The 16,404-nt window shown below is 42.1% G+C and overlaps 1 protein-coding gene across 4 annotated transcripts in view; it reads right to left on the minus strand.

The window, feature by feature from the left end:
* Window positions 1-16,404, minus strand: part of alk (ALK receptor tyrosine kinase) — a 485,678-nt gene that overhangs the window by 93,172 nt on the left and 376,102 nt on the right. The gene's annotated exons all lie outside the window — the stretch shown is intronic.

A 16,404-nucleotide genomic window follows, 5' to 3' on the forward strand; every position in this document is an offset into this window, starting at 1 on the left:
ACGGATTGAAGCCACAAATACAGAAAGTGTGTGGTCAAGAATCGCCAACACACTGAGGCCAAGTTCTAGTGTGTTAGTGAGCTGAAAGTCCTGCACCGAATGCTGTTTTCCCTCAAACGCCCAGCTGGCTTTGTGCAGTTCAACTGTCCCTAATTTTATTAAGCAAATTGTGCTGATTTCTCTTTGGCTCCCAGCTCATCAACAATCTCTCTCTCTCCCTCTCTCTCCCCTCCTCCTGTCTCCTGCCCATCCCTACATACAAATCATGACAACATGTATAGTTAATGTCCTGTGAACAGCTACTTCCCTGATGAGATCGTAAATTCAAGTATGCCACACCTGCACATAGACACACCAGCACAAAGGCTACAGAAAGCTACAAAAGTTCTATATGTTGTATTATTAATACAATAGTAACAGGTGGAAAAACTACACCATGCATAGACCATACATATTTTATTAACTACATCTTTGACATGTTGCATCGACTGCAGCACATTACAATGCTCATGCTCTCACATAATGGTACATATATTTAGCTGTTATTTAATAGACGTCTGTGAATTATATACTATAGATAACATTTTTAATTAATCTTTTGTGCATCTTAATCTGCATCTAAAAAAAACTCCTGAAATAACAGAAAATACAAGTGAAAACAAAAGCAAATATGTTGTGTTTAGACTGAACTAAATTGTAATAATGTTTTTGTGATTCAAGTTTATGTCACACATAAGCCACACGCTGCCAATCCACCGACAAACACAGGATCGTGACGGCGAAAGTCAGGAGTTAATAACATTACGGAAATAATAAAACTAACACTGAAGCTAAAAAATAAGTAGAGAGGCATCCACCAACCAGGGACCGGAAATGGCGAATTGTTGGAATTCTTGGCCCTGATTTGGTAGCTGGCCGGTCAGTTTCACAAACGTCTGATTATGAGCCGGTCTCTTTCATGCATGCATAACATGCAGAGAGGGGTGCAGGCAGATAATCGCTTATATTTTACACCAAAACAGCTGATCCGAATCTTAAATCACCCTTCATCCAGTTGAACATGGACATTTTGAAGAGGCAAAACAAAGGCAGCCAGGCACAAGCCAGCAGCCTCGGTATGAGCGAAAAGAACAAAACAGTTATAAAGAATTATAAGAGAATGTCCTGCTATCACATGGCTCTGGTGAAGATATAAAAACACCGGAAAATGATGTAAGCAAATCAAAATTAATTTGTTTTGTTATATAAATCTTGCTTTTCTTTGATAAGGTCAGATGTGCCAAGTAAAGGCAGGTGTACAGAAACTCATTTTCAGCTAATTATTTGCACATCTTTGCAGCACTTTATTCGGTCAGAGAAGATGTAACTTACTGCAGTTTGGGAGGAACTGTAAAGTTTAATTATTACTTTTGTTATGAAAACAAAACAAACATTTTCAGACTCCACTGCTCGCCAATGCATTACATGTTAACTACCATGTGGTCGTGTCCTGGTGTTTTATATGGATTGCCAGCCGATAAAACCTTTTTCCCCTCCTGGATCCTCGTTCTTTGTTTTTGTCAAACACTTTTGTCCCTCTAGTTTTTCCACTTCAGCGTACATCCCCTCACATCCATTCCAATAGTTTCAGCAATCTCCTTCCAGGAATTTGATGACATTTGTGACATAACATTGTTATCCTCCCACTGATAAATTCGAAAACTGTGGGGAAACAGTACCCAGAAACGCCAAAGGGGACAGTGCTGAACATAAATCAGGTGTTAGTTGGAGGAACTACTAAAGTAAAAAGTATATCTTTATTGTAAAAATACTAAAGTTTATGCTTTTGACTATTGCATTGAGAGTCCAAGCCTAGTTTCTGTATTGTAGGTGTTTTTAGCCTCCCCAGAGCCAGAGATTGTATTTATTGACCATTTTTAAAAGGTACCCAAAGACATGGATCTGGAAAAATTATATATTTTTTCTTTTTTTTCCCTGGAAGTTTGGCTGTCCATGAAGTCTTTCATTAAATAGAAATCCGAGTCTTGTGATTTCAACTCATTGATATGAGTCTTGAGACATTTTCAGTGACCACACAAAGATTTCCTTCTTAAGACTGCTCGTTTCTAACAACTTTGAAAAATAGTTTGGTAGGTTGTGGTCAAATCTTGAGTGGTTGTGAAGAAAGTAAATGAAATACTATAGAAAATAATGCACACCTCCGGGCTAAAAAAGTAGATTTCCACCATAATAGAAGACCTTGGAGTCAATGGGAATGCATTGGTAGGAAGCCTTGTGTTTCTTTTCACAGATTTATTTCCCCACACCTAGGTAACTTAGATCTATTTCCACACAAGGATTAAGAAAACCAAACACTTTCACTGCTTTATAAAGGTTTTAAGCCTTAGACCATTAGTGATGTTATTTTGAGAGATCTCAGCAGGTCTCTAGCTTTCAATTATGACAAGTGCACTGGGTAAAAGGGAGCTGTCTGTGTTTATTTTGGGGTTTATTTTGTGCTTTGTTTGGGTAGAATCGTGCTAGTAAGAGTACAGCAAATATGAATGCGCACACAAGCCCCCACTACACAAACAGGCTCTGAGCTTTTCTGATTTCCCCAATGTCTGCGCTCGAACTCAGCAGGCTTTGCGTTGCTACTTTCACCAGCTTTCCTTCTTATGTTTTCCCCCCCTTCTTTTTTATGTTGCATTGCCTCTCCTCTGTCCTCCCTCTTTCTGGTGCTTTCACCTCTTTCCATTTACTTTTCGCTAAACCGTCTCCGCACCATCTCTCTGCCCCTCTTTTCACCCAGACACTGCTCACAGTGGAGGGAAGATGGGAAGTGATGTTACAGCACCATAGTATACCATTAGAGAACAGCTCTGCGGTATGGGACCTGCTACCTGTCATTCCCCTTAATAAGAAGGAAATGAAACCCTAGATAAGAGCTGCCACTGTCTCCTTGATAACCTTGAAATGATTTGCCAACTAAGTAATATACACATGATCTTGCTAAATTCACCACCAGCTCAGCTAAATATAGAAATGGTTTGGCTACATGATAACAATAGGTTTGTTATTGTGCAGGGATGTTTAAAATAGATCAATTCAACACTACTCAAGGCAACCTCATGTCCAGTTAGATTCATATATTCAAAGACAAAATTAGTAAAACCTATAATTTAGCATGGACGTATACTGCACCATTTCCAATGTGATCATAAGCAATTTAAGTTTTCAGCTGTTTTGCTAAGTTCTTAGTGTTTTTGGTGTTCTTGGCTAGTTAGCTAGTGGAGGACTTGACCCACTTACTTAGTTTGGCTGGTTGGACAGATTTAGGAAGACTTCTACTGGTTCCGAAGTTAGTTTATTTAAGAATGACGGACCCTATTATGTTCTTCAGTAGTAGCAAAAAGTGTCCTCAATAATGCTCAAAAGAAACACGATGGACCAGAACTCAACAGCTACAGTGATAACAAAGATCTGACTATGAATGATGATATGAATTTTCAGGGTTTTTCAGCCTTTTCACTTTAATAAAAAGGAACAAAACACTCCTAAAACAAAACTGCTTTATCAATATAGAGCACTGTCTCGAGACTGATGAGGAATTAGCTTTAAGATGTGTCTGGAAATTGCAAACTTGATTTCTGTCCAGTAACAGGATAAAATCCTGTGCAAGTCTTAGTGTACTCAATTATTTTCATGTTTTTCATGCTATGTCTGTGCTGGCACTCACGGGACTCATTAACAAACCGGTGGATACGAAAAGAGCTGCCAGAATACATCAGTCAAACATTTACATCTAATTAATAGTATACCATACGAGGCACAGTAGCCCTAAATAAAAATACAAAAAAAGATAATGGATGATAAAGACCCCTCATGTGGGAAATAGATATACATGACTAATCTGAGTGCAGATGCTAATAATTCTCATCATGGTCCTCTGTGTCATAAAGGCCTGCTGGTTATTTAAAATCACCTGACCTTTGTGCAGACTGCTGTTTTTTCAAAGACTCTCTCATGATGGGAATGTTTTCTTCACCACAGGAAAACAGAACAAAACAGCTCAGACTGACTAATCTTTGCTGCCAATTGACAATTCTCATTTCATAATGCTTTTCATTTATGCTCCCTTAGTGCTCTGCTCTGGCTAACGTAGCTCTTTTAATTTTCATTTGTTGTGAGTGTGTGCATGTGTGTGTTCGTAGGCTGCTTATGTCCTAACCACATTACGACTTATTTGTTATGGGTTCTGTTTTGCATTATCTGTGACTGTCATCTATCAGGACAAACAATAGACAAAGACGTGAGTTATGTTGTATGTTCTTTCAGTGTGGTAATGCTTCCCTAATGCTGTGAGGTGGACACTGCCAGAGTGAGCATACTGCACAGAGACAAGCTTTATAATTGCCTCATATACAGGACTATTGTCCATGTGTGTGGGTGATCCCGAGTTGGACTGAAGATACGGTCTAGATTAGATTATGTTTGGTCATATGATTAAATTCAGTTGATAAAAATATAGAAAAATGATTTAAGTAGCAATATCAAGGCCTGGCAAATACTCCATTCCCTCAAATGGCCACTAGAGGCCAGCTCCAAAAGTGACAGGGGTGCCAAGACAGGAAGCTGTAGACCCAAACTGTCTGCTTGGGCCTTATTTCAGCTAACCTCTGACCCTATTAGAGCACATGTGTATACTGTTTTTACGTAATTGTCCTTACAGCTTTATCCTAGATAATTAAAACACTTGGTGCAGGTGAAAAAGTTTTAAACTTTGTAACCCATAGAACTTTCTTTAAACCTAAATGTTTCATATAGTTGCTTATAAGACGTAGATGAGGGAGGATTTCGTTTTGTTTTCTTACAAATATAGGACAGACGTCCAAAGCTTACAGCAATTTGGTGATGTTTTCATTAAGTATTTTTACTCCTTTATGATGAAATGCTACATATCTGTTGTCAAAAGTGGAACGAAAGAAACATAGCTAAGCTGCATAAATATGCCAGAGAGGAGAAATTACTGCACTTTTGTCTTTTACATCAGAAATATGCTCATTCAATAAACTAGTAAACTCAACAATATCTCCTGTTGCTTGAGCGGCTCTCTGTAGAAACCAAACGAGTCATTCTATGGCAGAAAAAATGAAACTATAATATGCCGGTAATAACAAAATGCAGCCTATAGTATTGGCAAAGCCATTTAACTTGGGTCCTCAAGTCTGAGTGCAAAGAATGGAAAAGGTTTTTCAGAGTCCAAGTACCCTGTTGAATGTATCTGCAGTAAAACCAAAGGAAGGGGAACAGAAATGGAAACTGCTTTACATGGTAATGGAATTTTTACCCCCTAAGAGACATAGGCAGTGATTTTGATCATTCTGGCTATTTTAGATCGAAGTGGTATTTTTTTTTCATGGTGGAAAGATGAGATTGATTGAAAATGATGCTCGTACAAAATAGGTAAGCATGGAGGCAACTGGGTTTAAGGACTTCAGAGGTGGGTGGGGGGGATCTCTACTTAAGCCACATTGATTTTGACTGTCAAATGGCATAGTGCACAACAAGCTTAAGCCAATATGTCAAGAAAAGATTAGACTGAATGGCCTGACATAGCCGAGCGGAATGAATGCCACTTCTCCACGCTATGCAGGACGCTTTTGAATGGTATCTGTTATGCTGTAATGCCACTAGACTGATAGGGTGGATGAGATAAGTAGGGTTGTTTCATATTAGGGACATGTTTTTAATCTCTCTCTCAAAGATGTCTCCAAGATTTAAAAAAATAAAAAATTTGTTATGTGGGAAAAATAACTCCGTATACACCTCATTCTAGGAAGCCAAACTTTGGTATCAACAAATATATACCTTTTAGACAGTGAATAACAAAATTGCTTGATTTTGGCAGTTTGTGAACACTATCAACTTTGGAAGAATGGCTTAGACGACAGTAATCACGAGGCTTTCACATAATTTGCAGACTAAAACTTGGGATCGCACTCAAAGCAAGCATTAGCCATTGTACATTCAGATGAGTCACACCTGAATACAGCTATCTTGCATTTACAGTGCAGAGCAAATTATTCAGTGACTGAAAAATGAACAATCTGCCCCAAGCAAATTACAGAGGATGAAAGCAAACCCAAGCAAACAAACAACCCCAGATTAAAAGGGAAAAAAAAGAAACAGGATGCAAGTGAGTCCACCAGGGATTCATGTCAGTGTGGTATTTTCAGATGGCCTAAAAACAGAGACAAAAAAAAATCCAAAGGCAGACCAAGTGGGTAATCAATGGCCACACCTCTTACTGCAATGTGACTACTTCAGAAAGGTTTGTTTACAGTAATTACAGGATATGTGAATTGCAGAAGTTTTTGAAAACACATGTGCCTTTTCCCAGAAGCTCATGAATACTCAAAGATAGAGCTGATGTGTTGATAACTGCACACTGACTTCTCTTTTGACCTGGCAGTTTCATTTCCATTTTGAAACCTGGATCTATGATGGATTTTCCAATAAGTTATACTCCATGAGCAATAATTAATTGTCCTCTTATCCCTTCTGTTTGGAGTCATGAAAGGTCAGAAGCAGGGAGAGCGGGACCAAGACCAAGGATAAACCACATTAGTGACAAAATATATGAAAATAATTTAGTCACAAACAGCATGAAATGGTGAAGCTGGAGTTGAGGTAAGCTGCAAAGTGGTTTGCTGGTGCTCAGCGGCTGTGGGCAGGCTAATTCGGTTTAAATAGCAAGGTGTAAAAGATATAACTGGTTGGATATGTAGCAGGGTGTTGGTTGAGCTGCTGTGCTCAGCCTGAGTTCATGGCCATGCCTGAATAAAGTATACTCAAGGTATACTCCACCTTGATTACACACAACCTAGCCAATGGGGCAAGAAGTCAAACAGTGAAGTGAAATGTAATTTTTTTAACTAAAATGTTCTTTTTTATGATGATCATTTTCAAAAAACGCGATAAAGTCTATATTGATACACACGTAAGACAAAATATGATAACTTTCAACTCTAAATTGAAGACTGAGAATGATGAACCTAATCACATTCTTCACTTTCACACACACTTTATTCCCCGTTGTCGCAACTTTACACTCTCGGCTGCAGCTTTTCAGCTGCCAGCCGCGCACATCAACAACAACAGCAAACCCAGTCAGGACCGAGTTTAGTCCTTTTATATGCAGGGTAGGTGTGACGAGCCGATGCAGCTCAGGTGTGTCCACCTCCCCCCGCAGTCATGCCGCCGTCCACGCCCCGCTGCAAAGACGCATTAGCGGAGTTGGTGTTTCTATTTGGTGAAGTCGCTATTTTAGGTTCGACTCAAAGGGTCGAATTCAATTGAGCTGTTTTCAAGCACAGCAGCCAGAAAACAGCCCGGCTACTTCCTGCACCGTTTGGGAAATATTACAGATCATTTATGTAAAGATAACTCTAAGAGAAAGGACAAGCTTAAAAAATACTTGCAGTAATGCACGCTTATCTTTCTTGTATCTGCATTTCCACAACACAAAACTAAAATAAAATTTGCTACAATTAATGGTGAAACTGTACATGGAATTTTTGCTGACCATAAGTACTTTGATCTGAAATGATTTAATAGAGAACTTTAGAAAGGAACGGTGAAGGGTATGATGTGATTAAAAGATGACTGGGATATTTCTCTATTAGATGTACATGACGGCTATATATCAAAAGAATGGCAGGCCTACAGTCACCCCCATTTTCATTTTCTGAGCTTCCTTCTTCAGCTCTGTAGAGAACACATTTTGCTAATGTCCTGAGCAAGTGTTAAATCAGATCTGATAATGATTACAGTCTTGTAATGAAATGTTATCTTTGGCATCCCCTGTCGAAGATCCCGTCATCAGTAAATTGTTTTAGCACACAGGGTGGACGTTAGCTTGGAAATCATAATCCAAATGAAATGAGTTCAAACCATTGAGCACGCTGCATAAAATACACAAGATTAAAAAAGAAAACACAGTGAACATCACGTTTTGCTGACCTTATGAACATGTTACTTAACAGTTAGAGTTAAATGATGATCTAAAAGGCTGAGCATCAGTGAGTTATGATTGAAGCCCAACTGATGTTTAGCTATTTGCTATTTGTCCATTGGTTACTGTTCTTATAATATTAAATCTCCTGGGGTTCCAGCAGACAAAGCAACACAAGAAGAATGACTTTGGTGTTATGAAGAAGAAGGTTGTGGACCCAAAAAAAAGAAAAAAAAAGCTTATGAAACAGGATTATGTATCTTGTTATTCAATGGTGATAGGCAGGTTTCGTCAGTTAACTGCCTATCTGCACTCTGATATCTCTTGCCAATTTTCGCAGGCTTCAGAATTTATTTGAAAAGTATCTGAGCTTTGCAAAAAAGAGGCACCAGTTCATTTTGTCACCATGACAGAAGAGCCTCAATAACCAGGGGCAGCCTGTCCATCTGGAGGAGCAAGAAACTCTCCCAGTGGCCCAACGGTGTGTGGGATCATACCAATGAAACACACAAAAAAGTCACATTCAGTTTGATTCTCCACTGCAGTGACCAGCTGGCTTTGTACAAGTATGTTTATGTGTGTGACTTGTTCTCTGTTTTTATGTTGCAGCTATAAATTCATCATATTTTTCTCAACACACAGTTCTTTCATTACCTTTACTTTGGCACTTGATTTACATATCAGGCTGCTAAATAAATGGCCTTTATCAGATGTAATCAGCCACTCATAATTGGTCAGTAGGCGCCCTCCTCCACCTAATACTAGGCTCAACAGGCAGATAAAATACAATGCAATCAGTGACAAACATTAAAAAACAACTCCTGTCAGAGCAGGAACTCTGACAAAACCAAACTCTTTCTGCCTGTTTTTCCCAGGTAAATAGCAGTCTTCTAACTCAAATGCCAACGGATCAAAAACTATACAACTGTTGGCTTTTGAGAAAGACTTGAGGCAAATCTTCCTACAATTTAGTGGTAAAATGGTGATTGTAGAGTGAAAATTGTGAATTTACCCATCAGTTGCAGAGAAACTTTTCAGATGAAGATTTCAAGGCTCTTCATCCTAACTTTCAACATTCTGCCTGTTTAAATGAATGTTAAAGTGTTTTGTTGGTCAAGTTGGTCATTTCAGTGGTTGAATGGTGTTTCAACAACAAACAGTGCAGGGAGATTAGGTAAAAAGTTTGTATTTCTTTTGCATAGAAAAACAATCCCATCATTATCATGCAATACCGGCTACTTAAAATGTTAAAATGAACTGCACCATTAAATCATGTGTTAATGAGCCTATTAATAGCAGGAGGAGACCTCCTACGGGCAATCTGTCTGGTAATAACTTATAAACTATCAGCGTCTGATAATCTGTTTCAAATGTTACCAGGTCACACGCTGGTATATTGTTTTTGTTTCATTTTAGGCATTATGGGCCAAAATTAAATGTATTCTTTAAATAAATTATGTATAAATAAATTGCTGCTGTGCGGTGGTTGTTTATGCTGATGTAGTGGACTGCAGTAAGGTAATTGTCTTGAATAATAAGCAGTGAGCAATGGCAAGGATAAAAGTGACACCAAAAAGCAGCAGCAGTCCAGTTGACTCAACATTTTCCACATCTGCTGACGCCATTATTCATAGCTACTTACACAGAGTGCAGCAGTAGCATCTTTATATTTCGCCAGCGTACAAAGAACCAACAATGCAAGTGTTAAGCCAAACCAAACCACAGTGTTGAGTTGATGCACGTGTCATATAATATTCTATTCAGTATATTGTTGAGAGGCACGACATGTCAGAAGCTAGCCCAGCTGCTTTCTGTCTCTGTCTTTTCCCATGTGTTATAATTTAATTTCCTATAGTTTCCTCTCTATCCGTGCAACCATTAGTTACATTGCCTCTCTCCCATTGATTTTTTTTTTTGAGCTGGTTTCTTCGTGCGGTTCTATAATCAGATGTGTTATTCCACCTACACCCTCCTGTTCAGAATAACTCAGAGGTTACAACTCAACAGCCACAGTAATGATATTGTGCTGATTGAAATATCACAGCAGTTGTAAAAGTTGGAAATATCAGAGTTGGAGGCTAAAGGAACCGCAGAGACACATTAAAATAGCTTGTAGAGAAAAAATGGAAATCACCTTCTCTTTGCGAATATAATGTAAAGTACTTTTTTGTTCAATTCAAGGAAATGCTCATGGATATTATCATGGCAAACTGATATCAGCCTTGTCATTTATTTTGCTTTTGCTGCCCATTCTCCTCTGTACATGGCTGAACCTCAGCTCATTGGTGGGTTTTTTTCTTGTCAATGTCAAATTAAACTGCATATCCAATTTAATAAGGCTGTTGCTCTACCCTGCATGGCACATAAAGCATGCAAGACCTCAATAAATTACTAATTTCTGTGATGAAAACTTGGCCTCTCAATGTAAACTGCTGCGCTATTACGAAGATGAAAGGCGTGGGGGAGAGATCACATGGCTCCTTGCACTTTTTAATTATGACCCAAATTCAATTACACTGCACCCTCGTCCTTTACAGAGCCACAGGAAATTGCTCCAATCGAGTGACAGCACTTGTGATTAAAACATGTTCACTTTGTAACATAAAAATGCTGTTAAGTTCACAGGAAATGGATGATGGCTTAAGACAAAAGAACAAAGTCACCCTCTCCTAATTGAATAATTTGTCTGTCATCAGAATTGCACGTTACCTTGCATGTTAGAACAATTTTCCCCTCACATGCACGTGCAAAGAACACATCTGCTATCTGCTATTCTCCCTGTTATCAGCACATGGGACAGATGTGCAGAAAGTTTGCCCTGGAAACTGCTCATCCAGATTCTGCTTTGTACTCCTTGGTGGAACATAAACAAGGACATGAGAGGCTTGAAGATTTTTATTCTTCAAACATTTTACTTGCATTTTTTTCACTAAGAAAGTAGCCACTTCACTAGTATCTTGTATTCATTTATAGTAGAAACCTTGGAGGTTCCAACGAACTACCGATCAACCCAGAAGGACATGAATACAAAGACATGTGCCGCTCTTAGGGCCACGCAGTTCCAAGACGTTATCTAGAAGGACTCACTCAAAGCAAAGACCTGTATGTGACTAAACCGTGACTAAGAATGGGAATTGTGACAGAGTTTGGCGAAAACGCCGCCACATCATATTTTGCTCATTTCTTCCATTTTAGATGACAACTGACAGACTGCTGTTCGTGAAAAGCTACAACCAGTTAGAGCTGCCTGACTTGGCCATCAGCGCCCAGCCAGCATAAGCTTTTCACGCTCACACAGGGAGGAAAATGATTGAAGAAAGAGGGAAAGAGTGTCCCTGGGCAGTCACAAAATTTTTAGTGAAAGGTTTGCCACCTTTTCTCTATGTAGAAGAACTAGATTTTCAGTAGTTTAATGCATTAGTAGATATTTCATGTATATACGAACCTGAAATTAAATCAGTTTTTAAATTCCATCTATCCATCCAGCCCTTCATTTAGCTCCAACCTTAAGTTGGTAAAGTATAACATGAACAGCTTGAGCAGTGAGCGGGGCAGCCGCATCACCTTGTGTTAACCCGTTTATGAAGAGCAACCATTTCTTTGAACCGTTTGCCATTAGCGGTTTTTTATCTACTTTTAACCGGATTATTCGTCCAGAATTGCTGTGCGTTGCTGACCTACAGCAGACAAGAGCTTCTGGACATCTGGACTCACAACTCCAACAGTTTTATCGCCGATCTCCGACTCATCCCAGAGATCTCCAGAACACCGGAGGCTGCCCACTCTCCCCGGCCGGGCGGAAGTGCACGCAGACGGCGCCGAGATCGTAAACAAAGGCGAGGTAGGCGCGGAGGGCTATGGGCTAAGCTAAAGCTAACACCACACCGGCTGCCTTTACCCAGTATTTTCCTCGCCAATGTCCGTTCTCTGGCAAACAAAATGGATGAGATACGGCTCTCCATCTCTAACAACAGACGGATTATGGACTCAAATGTCATGTTTTTCACCGAAACATGGTTGAACAACAGCTGCCCGGACAATGCTATCGAGTTAGCAGGACGCCACACACACCGAGCCGACAGGCTAGCAGATGACTCCGGCAAGACCAGAGGTGGAGGTTTGTGCATTTATATTAACAATGCTTGGTGCATGAACTCCACTACTACTGAGAGTCACTGCTCACCTAATGCGGAGTTTCTAATGGTCAAATGCAGACCTTATTATCTCCCCAGAGAACTCACTTCAATCATACTCACTGCCGTGTATATCCCCCCCGACGCTAATGCTAGGTTAGCCATGAAAGAACTTTCTGCAGCCATTAACACTGGCAGTCCCAGGCTTCTACCTTTCTACCTTTAAAACCCGCCACCAGCCAAATGGCTGGTAGGCTTTTAGCTAAGCTTTAGCTTCAGGCAAGTGGAAGCTAAATTGGCTAGTCATTCATATGTAAATTGGGTTGTTACCTGGGAATTCTGGAGGGAGGGGAGTGGGGGTGTGTGGATGAGGGGGTGGGGGAGCTGCTAAAAGCGGTGAGCTTCCTTTTGTTTCATCTTGATGCATTCTTAATCATCCAGGGAAACAAATCTCCAAAAGTCACCAACTTGGAGTGTTTCAGTTTGCCATCTTAGGGAGAAATCAACACACATGGGTGTATGTCCTTTGTTGCTGAGATTTATTGATAAAAACAGTACAAAAAATCAACCATTTGTACACATTTTTACAAATAATTATAAAAAGTGAGTGAGTACATTTCAACATTTTCAGCAATCACTCACAATCCTGGCACTGCCATGGTATCTGTAGTCTGCATTTACCACATGTGTATCTGTTGCAGTGAACACATCGCACAGTGGCATGATTGTTCTTGCAATTGTGTTTGACCTGACACATGGCTCTTTTTCCAGGGCTCGGTGTGGAGGGTTGTGTCAAAGGCAACTGTTCTTTTCTTGCCTTCTTCGCAGCTACATGAGAGTGAGCTAACTCCCTTGCAAGCTCCACCAGGAAGTCCACCCGTCTTTCCTTCGTCCCGGAGCATGCTTGATACAGCACATGTGCATTCAGTGCTGCCATGTCAATCATGTTATAAAACACGGCAACTGGCCAGCGCCGTGTTCCTCTGCGGACAGTGTACTCCCGAACCATCTGGTCCATCTGGACCATCTGGGTTTTGTGCCTCGCCCCGCGCTGAAACACAAAAACGTGCTCCCCAGGATGGAAGCTGGCTCCAGCAGGTTTGTGAGGACCTCAGAGCTCAGCTTCAGGGCCTGCAGGGGGATGTCTGATCACAGCTACAGCTGCAGTTATTATATGATATAGCTGTTTACAACTAACATTTAAACTCTCCATTCCTTCAACCTCTGCTGCCACGCTGACGGCGTATGCGGCCAAACGGAAGAAGACAGTCTATATTCTTAGCAGCATGCACGGCGTGGTTCAGACTGATAACACTACCAAAAGGAAGCCAAACACTGTCACCCTTTACAACAAAACAAAGTGTGGCGTGGATGTGATGGACCAGATGGTTCGGGAGTACACTGTCCGCAGAGGAACACGGCGCTGGCCAGTTGCCGTGTTTTATAACATGATTGACATGGCAGCACTGAATGCACATGTGCTGTATCAAGCATGCTCCGGGACGAAGGAAAGACGGGTGGACTTCCTGGTGGAGCTTGCAAGGGAGTTAGCTCACTCTCATGTAGCTGCGAAGAAGGCAAGAAAAGAACAGTTGCCTTTGACACAACCCTCCACACCGAGCCCTGGAAAAAGAGCCATGTGTCAGGTCAAACACAATTGCAAGAACAATCATGCCACTGTGCGATGTGTTCACTGCAACAGATACACATGTGGTAAATGCAGACTACAGATACCATGGCAGTGCCAGGATTGTGAGTGATTGCTGAAAATGTTGAAATGTACTCACTCACTTTTTATAATTATTTGTAAAAATGTGTACAAATGGTTGATTTTTTGTACTGTTTTTATCAATAAATCTCAGCAACAAAGGACATACACCCATGTGTGTTGATTTCTCCCTAAGATGGCAAACTGAAACACTCCAAGTTGGTGACTTTTGGAGATTTGTTTCCCTGGATGATTGAGAATGCATCAAGATGAAACAAAAGGAAGCTCACCGCTTTTAGCAGCTCCCCCACCCCCTCATCCACACACCCCCCCTCCCCTCCCTCCAGAATTCCCAGGTAACAACCCAATTTACATATGAATGACTAGCCAATTTAGCTTCCACTTGCCTGAAGCTAAAGCTTAGCTAAAAGCCTACCAGCCATTTGGCTGCTCTCCGGGTTTTAAAGGTAGAAAAGCCAAATGGCTGGGCTCTGGGCCTTCCTAGTGTTAACAAACACCAGAATAAACACCCCGAGGCTGCTTTTATTGTTGCTGGCGACTTCAACCACACCAACTTAAAGACAGTCCTCCCCAGATTCCACCAACATGTCTCCTGCCACACCAGAGGAGACAAGACTTTAGACCATGTGTATTCCAACCTGGCTGGAGCCTACAAAGCCACACCCCTCCCCCACATTGGACAATCGGACCATCTCTCCCTGTTCCTCACACCTAGGTATTCACCACTCATCCAACGTGTGAAACCTGCTGTGAGGACAATTAAAGTGTGGCCAGCGGGGACAGAGGCAGTGCTCCAGGACAGATTTAAAAACACAGACTGGAATATGTTCACCCACACAGACCTGGACCAGTACGCCTCATCTGTACTGGATTACATCTCCGAAACCACAGACAGTGTCACCACCCAGAAACGGATCACCATGTACCCCAACCAGAAGCCTTGGATGAACCGGGATGTTCGTCTCCTCCTGAAGGCCCGCAACACCGCCTTTAGGTCAGGAGATGCACACGCCTACAGCACAGCCAGGGCTAATCTAAAGAAGGGCATCAAAAAAGCCAAACACCATTACAAAAAGAAGGTAGAAGAACACTTCTCCAACTCCAACCCCCGACGCATGTGGCAAGGACTCCAGACCATTACAGACTACAGGACCACCAAACCCTCCCCCGCATCCTCTGATGTCTCCTTCCTCAACGAGCTCAACAACTTTTATGCTCGTTTTGAGCGAGGGAACCCCACAACCACAACCAAAGCAGACATGACGCCAGACCACCAACCTCTGACTCTCTCCCCCACCGATGTAGGAGCAGTGCTGAGCAGGATCAATGTCCACAAGGCTGCAGGTCCAGATGGCATCCCCGGGCGTGTTCTCAGAGCATGTTCTGGGGAGCTTGCAGGAGTGCTCACAGACATATTCAATCTGTCCTTGGCCCACGCTGTGGTACCGGCCTGCTTCAAATCCACCTCCATCGTCCCGATACCCAAAAACTCCAACCCATCTTGCCTCAATGACTACCGCCCAGTAGCACTCACCCCCATCATCACTAAGTGCTTAGAGCAGCTGGTCCTAGCACACTTCAAATCCTGTCTCCCCCCCACCCTGGACCCCCACCAATTCGCATACCGCCAGAACAGGAGCACAGAGGATGCAGTCTCCATCGCACTGCACTCTGTCCTCTCACACCTGGACAACAACAACACCTACGCCAGAATGCTGTTTATAGACTTCAGTTCAGCATTCAACACAATCCACCCCTCACAACTCATCAGGAAACTGACAGACCTGGGTATCAGTTCCCTCATCTGCAAATGGTTACTGGACTTCCTGACCAACCGCCCCCAACATGTCCGGCTGGATAACCGCTGCTCATCTACCATCACAATGAACACCGGTGTACCACAAGGCTGTGTGATGAGCCCTTTCCTCTACTCCCTCTTCACCCACGACTGCAGACCTGCTGATGGTTCCAACACCATCATTAAGTTTGCAGATGACACCACGGTGATTGGCCTCATCAGTGACAACGATGAGGCCGCCTACAGGGAGGAGGTGGATCGTCTGGCTGAGTGGTGCGACACAAACAACCTGCTGCTTAACACCGAGAAGACCAAGGAGCTCATCGTGGACTACAGGAGGAATGCTGACCCACATCCACCCATCCACATTAAGGGGACGGCTGTGGAGCGTGTGAGCAGCTTCAAGTTCCTGGGAGTCCACATCTCCGAGGATCTCACCTGGACGACCAACTGCTCCAAGCTGGTCAAGAAGGCTCACCAGCGCCTCTTCTTCTTGAGGACCCTGAGAAAGAACCACCTGTCCTCAGACATCCTGGTGAACTTCTATCGTTGCACCATCGAGAGCATCCTGACCAACTGTATAACAGTCTGGTACGGGAACTGCTCTGCCTCGGACCGGAAGGCGTTGCAGAGGGTCGTGAAAACTGCCCAGCGCATCGCCGGAGCACCACTTCCTGCCATAAAAGACATCTACAGGAAGCGGTGTCTGAAAAGGGCTGGGAAAATCATCAAAGACCCCAGTCACCCA

Source organism: Astatotilapia calliptera, chromosome 19, assembly GCF_900246225.1.
Source record: "Astatotilapia calliptera chromosome 19, fAstCal1.2, whole genome shotgun sequence".
In the NCBI taxonomy this organism is placed as follows: domain Eukaryota; kingdom Metazoa; phylum Chordata; class Actinopteri; order Cichliformes; family Cichlidae; genus Astatotilapia; species Astatotilapia calliptera.